Below are 6,931 nucleotides of genomic sequence, written 5' to 3' on the forward strand. Positions count from 1 at the left end.
GATGTCTCTGGTACTTTGTGATCTTTGCAACATTTCACTCACAGAATCCCTCTTAGGATCTCTTGTAGGGCTGGTTTAGTGGTGATGAATTCCTTCAGTGTTTGTTTGTTTGGGAAGACCTTTATCTCTCCTTCTATTCTGAATGACAGACTTGCTGGATAAAGGATTCTTGGCTGCATATTTTTTCTGTTCATCACATTGAAGATTTCCTGTCATTTCTTCTGACCTGCCAAGTTTCAGTAGATAGGTCTGCCACTAGTCTTATGGGTCTCCCTTTGTAAGTTATAGCCTGTTTATCCCTAGCTGCTTTCAGAATTTTCTTTATCCTTGTATTTTGCCAGTTTCACCATGATATGTTGTGCAGAAGATGGAGTCAAGTTATGTCTGAAGGGAGTTCTCTGTGCCTCTTGGATTTCAATGCCTTTTTCCTTCCCCAGATCAGGGAAGTTCTCAGCTATGATTTGTTCAAGTCCACCTTCAGCCCCTTTCTCTCTCTCTTCCTCTTCTGGAATTCCTATTATATGGACATTGTTCTGTTTGATTGCATCAGTTAGTTCTCTAATTCTCCCCTCATACTCCTGGATTTTATCTCTCTTTTACTCAGCTTCCTCTTTTTCCATAATTTTATCTTTTGATTCACCTATTCTCTCCTCTGCCTCTTCAATCCGGGCTGTGGTCACCTCCATATTATTTTGCACTTCATTTATAGCAGTTTTTAGCTCCTCATGACTATTTTTTCTTAGTCCCTTGATTTCTGTAGTAATAGATTCTCTGCTGTCCTCTATGCTTTTTTCAAGCCCAGCGATTAGTTTTATGACTATTATTCTAAATTCTTGTTCCATTATATTGCTTAAATCAGTTTTGATCAATTCTTTAGCTGTCGCTACTTCCTGGAGTTTCTTTTGAGGAGAGTTCTTCCATTTTGTCAACTTGGGTAGTCCCTTCAGTGGCTCCCAACTGCAGGGCACTTCCCCTGTGCTGTCTAGAGTAACTTGTGTTGGTGGGCGGGGCCGCAGTCAGACCTGATGTCTGCCCCCAGCCCACGGCTGTGTACCTTATCTTCCCCTCTCCCAGGGGCAGGACTCACTGTGGAGTGGTGTGGCCCCTGTCTGGGCTACTTGCACACTGCCAGGCTTGTGGTGCTGCTTCGATGGGATCTGACATATTAGCCGGGGTGGATCAGCAAGGTGCACGGGGGCAGGAGGGGCAGGCTTAGCTCACTTTGCCATAGGTGGTCCCCTGCAGGAGGGGCCCTGTAGCACCGGGAGGGAGGCAGACCGTGGGAGGGATGGATCCACAGAAGCACAGAGTTGGGTGTTTGCACAGTGCAAGCAAGTTCGGTGACAGGAACTGGTTCTCTTTGGGATTTCGGCTGGGGGATGGGTGAGGGAGATGGCGCTGGCCAGTGCCTTTGTTCCCTGCCAAGCTGAGCTCTGTCTTCCAGGGCTCAACACCTTTCCCTCCCGGTGTCCTGTCACCCTTCTGCTCTCCAAGTAGAGCTGTTGGCTTGTAACATTCCAGATGTTAAGTCCCGCTGGCTGAGAGAACTCACACAGTCCGAACCCTCTGCTTTTGCAAGCCAGACTTGGGGGCTCTGCCTTGCTGGGTGGTCTGCCCCTCCACTGCCCCGGCTCCCTCCCACCAGTCCGTGTAGTGTGCACTGCCTCTCCGCCCTTCCTGCCCTCTTCTGTGGGCCTCTCATCTGTGCTTGGCTCTGGAGAGTCCATTCTGCTAGTCTTCTGGCAGTTTTCTGGGTTACTTAGGCAGATGTGGGTGGAATCTAAGTGATCACCAGGATGAGGTGAGCCCAGCGTCCTCCTACACCGCCATCTTCTGTGATGGTCCAGTTTTTTCTTATTAACTGTGGATATTTAGAGGAGAGTCATGCTGGAATGGAGATGTCTACATAAAGAAGTAAATATAAGTCCATTGTTTGTAAAATGTGTAAGAAGTTGGGGCGCCTGGGTGGCTCAGTTGGTTAAGCATCTGAATTTGGCTCAGGTCATGATCTCATGGTTCATGAGTTCAAGCCCCACATCGGGCTCTGTGCTGACAGCTGAGAGCCTGAAACCTGCTTTGGATTATGTGTCTCCCTCTCTCTCTTCCCCTCCCCTACTTGTACTCTGTCTCTCTTTCTCTCTCTCTCTCTCGATTATATTGAAAAAGTAAAAAAGTAAAAAAAAAAAAAAGTAAATAAAATGTGTAAGAAGAATTAATCAAGGAAGTGAAAAGTAATTAAGGGCTTTAATAATTAAAATAGAATACATTTTAATAAGAAAATGACAAAGATAAGAAGTGATAAAACTTAGTAAATTAACAAAACCCTGCCTTAATTTTGTGTAAGTATAAAATGTATGCTTTTCCCCCCCTCACTATCTAAATGAATTGAAATCTGGAAGCCACAGAAAGAATACTGAAGCTATTCATCTATCTTAAAATATTTATTTACCATCATTTCTGTAAGTATATTCAGTGACATTCGGTTCTCCTTGCCACAATGTTATTTTATCTATTTGATTACTTCGTAAAAAGGAACACATGACAAATTTTATAGCTCCTTCAGGACTACTTTGAGTTATTTTTAAAAACCTCTCTACAGCATCAATACTAACATTCAACAATATCATTCGTAATATGGTTAGAGAATCAAGTGGGATCAATAAAAAATATAAATGACCTGAGTATTGAGAAAAGTTGATAATAATGCGCCATCTGTTTATTTCGTTATTCTTATCTTGACACACTAAAATTTTAATAAAGGAAAGTATATTTTTCACATAATTACATTATAAAATTGGTGTTACTGTTTGAGTAGGCAGAAGTACATTTCAAGAATAGCCATCTGTTAACATTTGACAAAACATTTCAGCAAGTTTAAGGGAAAGGTTGTGTATATTTAGGAGTCGAGTTTATAGGCTGTTTCTCTTGAGCTGCTACTTTGCTAAATAACTAAAATATTTTGAATAAGATTTGACACAAAGTTAAACACGTACCATGGTATAAACCTAAGTATTTGAGTTTTTAATGAAATATTTTAATAAACATTTTAGTCTTATGCAGTATACCAAATAGTTGTTAATGACAGGCCACACCAAAATCATCTTATGATTTTTCATTCTCACTCTGTTTAATTTTTTTTCTAGGTCTCATTTTCAAACTTGCTTTCTTTCTCTGTCATGCTTGCAAACAAAAGACAAAACAGATATGTATTCCAACTTGCCTACCCTTGTGATTTCTGAGCTGGTAGTATCAGTAGGTAGAGTAGAAATGTAAATTCAAAGTTCTATGGTATTCTGTTTCTGAAACGTTCTGTAACCTGTGAAACTCTTTTTTTTTTTTGAGATGACATTGAATCTTCCCAGTGAAGTATGGGTGGTGCCCTCTGACCTTTGTCCACTCAGCTGGTCCCTTTACCTGTTAAGAAATAGGATACTCTAAAGAAATTACAAGGAGAGCATTTCAAAGCCAACAGTTTTAATAATGAGTTGTCCTGACTCGTTGTGTGCTGGACTTGTGTTGCCACTGAGTGTTTCAAGGCAATGTCAATCGTTGAGTGAGCATATGTGTATTTGTCAGAAGCCTATCACACTTTCAGGCTTTGTGTGTACTTCAACTGACCCCTGAACTACCATGGTTTGAGGAGTCTTTTAAAACTGATCTAATTTGTTGGGAGTAATGCTGCTTCTACAAACATATGATATAATTAATATAATTTACTAGAAATATATTTTATGTAAAAATATTTCACTGTAGCCTGTGTGTAAGGGGAAGTGTACCATAGAAATATGATCAGTTTATTCAGATATGTTCATTCAGGGCGCTGGGTGGCTCAGTCGATTAAGCATTAGACTTTGGCTCACAGTTCATGGGTTTGAGCCCCGCGTCAGGCTCTGTGCTGACAGCTCAGAGCCGGGAGCCTGCTTCGTATTCTGTGTCTCCCTCTCTCTGCCCCTCCCCCGTTAGCACTGTCTCTCTCTATCAAAAATGAATAAACATAAAAAAATATGTCCATTCAGATATTCCAAATGGAAGTCTTCTATTATGTGATGAAAAAGAAATTCCTCCAGAAGTGAATCTGACATGTTTAAGAGAAAGAGAAAAAAATTACATAAAAAATCACTTTATATAATGCTATTTTCATAGCCATATAAATTTACTTAGAAGTCTTTTCCATATCAAAAACTTTTACAACAAATTGAAATGCCCATCTCACTTTAAGTGAATTTTATGTTAAAACATTTGGCAATAGAACAGATGAAAAGGAGATGATTTGTATTGGAAAATGGGTGAAACAAATAATGGTTTCAGGGTTTCCTAAACAACAAATTCACCTATGACTTTTATAATGTACATATACATTATTTAATAATATAATATTTAGATAGAAAAAGTAAAATTTGTTCTTAAAATGAGCTCTTTAAGCTACTTTTCTTAGTAAGCTTAAATAGCTTTACTATCATACCTCTTGTCTTCTCATTTGGTCACTGTTTACAAAAATAAGATACCTTGATCTTCCTCTATATTAAATCATAATAAAATAATTATGATTTTTCATAAAAATCCAAGTATTAAAATATAAAGAGTACTTTAAAAGGAAGTATAATGGGAATAGAATATCTGAAGTTTTACTTTCTCAGACTGCATATATCAACATCCTGATCTATATTTGATATATGTGTTCCTTTGTTTACAGGCATGTTTTCTTAGAGTCTGGTAAATGGACTCTTCCAAAAAATCCCTGCTGACTCTGAAATTCTACCTCACATAGTTTATAATTGACTTAATTACTGGTTTCATCTATATCAAAGACAGAGATGAGACTAATTACCTGCATATTTCATTCATTCATTCATTCATTCATTTGTTCATCTAATAATTTCTAGACTTTACTTCTAGTGCCGTGGTATAAGAAATCCACAGATAAATAATCTGACCTCAAGGAGCTTACGTTCTGGTAGCGACAGAAAGAAATGGTATGCATAATTAATAGGTTAATAATTCATTATGTTGGAAAGTGATGTGTGCTTACGTAGGAAGATAAAGCAGCAATGAGAATAAGGAGGAAGGGATAAGACTTAAGTTTACACTATTAGATAAGACAACTAGTTCAGAGCCCATTGAGAAAGTGATTGTATTGAGTCAAACATTTGAAAGGGGGAGAAAACAAGTCTGTGGATATCTGGGGAAAGAGGTTGAGGCAATGTGTATCTTGTTATTCAAGAAAATAAAAAGGTGGGGTGTGGGTGGTTGGATGACCTTAAGCAATGGCTAGAGTAGTAGGAGATGTCACAGAGGTAAAGGAGTCCAGCAGAACAGTTTTTACTTTGAGAAAAATAAATTGCTAAGGAATGTTTTGATTCAAGGAATGCTTTAATACCATTTAAAATTTGAGAGTACTGTTCTAGTTGCTGGGTTGACATAGATCAGAGATACCAGTCAGAAGACTCTTGGAATAATCCAGGAGAGAGATAATCAGGACATGCCCAAGGTTATAATAGTAGAAATAGTGAGAAATGATTAGAATTTAGATGCATTTTGAAAATAAAACCAATAAGATTTGTTCATAGATTGGATATGGAGAGTGGGAGAAAGAAGAGACAAAGACAACTCTGTTCTTTGAGGCTGAGAAACCAGAAGAATCGGGCTGCCATTAACTGGGATAGGGAAGGTCCAGGTGGAGCAGGATTGGGGAAGAGAGAACATGCCTGGTAGGTTTCCATGTGGGTAAGTTAGTATTCACATATGCTGGAATGGGGTTCAAGATGTGGTTTTACCAGAGAAGATATATTTGGAGGTGAATAGAATAAAATTGGAATTCATAGTTATAATATCCATATTTTATTTTGCTCTGAGAGAAAATTTCATAAAATTATGACTTAAAGACTTTGATGCATATATCTAAATTTGAAAGATAAAATTCAGAAACCACAAGATAGAAACTAAATAATATTGATACTCATTTATTGTAAGAACTTATTTTTTACATTTATTTACTTTTGAGAGACAGAGAGAGACAGAGCATGAACGGGGGAGGGGAAGAGAGAGAAGGAGACAAAGAATCCAAAGCAGGCTCCAGGTTGTAAGCAAGCTGTCAGCACAGAGCCCGACATGGGGCTCGAACCCACAAATCATGAGATCATAACCTGACCAAAGTTGGAAGCTCAACCAACTGAGCCACCCAGGCACCCCTATTGTAAGAACTTCTACTTCCAAAATTTATTCTAGCTTAAAAATAACCCATTATTTGCATAACATCTTTAATATATAAACTACTGTTATTGCACTATATTATCAAAATGGATAATTTGTTCCCTTGAAAGATTATGCTTTTAGAAACAAAATGAAAAGATCAATTTATCTTAACCTAAATTAAGGACAATTAAAAAACAATCTCTGTAGGGTATCAGTGTTGAAAAATCCTCTTAAAATCAGTGTTAGCAATCCTCTTAAACTATTTTCTTATTTCTTTCTTTACATATTACTAATTTTCAGAATTAATGGGGTATATTTATTTTAATAAATTAAAATATTGATTTATATTAAAAATACAGATAAATTCTATCAGCATTGAGATGGAATATAGAACAATTCTTGGAATATATGCTCAATAAATGTGCTCAATTACTATTATTATTGACATTATTAGTGGGGTGAATGTTAGTGTTTAATATTAATGGTATTCACTTCTTTCCAAACTACTAAATATTAAGTATATTCAATATTAACAACTTTTAGAAAGCCACCACAATTTAAGCACATATCATGTGTCTAGTACTTTATCAAGTGATTTGTATACAGCAACTTATATAACGTTTATTTATTTTTGAGACAGAGAGACAGAGCATGAACGGGGGAGGGGCAGAGAGAGGGAGACACAGAATCTGAAACAGGCTCCAGGCTCTGAGCCGTCAGCCCAGAGCCCGACGCGGGG

This window comes from Panthera onca, chromosome B1 (assembly GCF_046562875.1).
Source record: "Panthera onca isolate mPanOnc1 chromosome B1, mPanOnc1 haplotype 2, whole genome shotgun sequence".
Lineage (NCBI taxonomy): Eukaryota > Metazoa > Chordata > Mammalia > Carnivora > Felidae > Panthera > Panthera onca.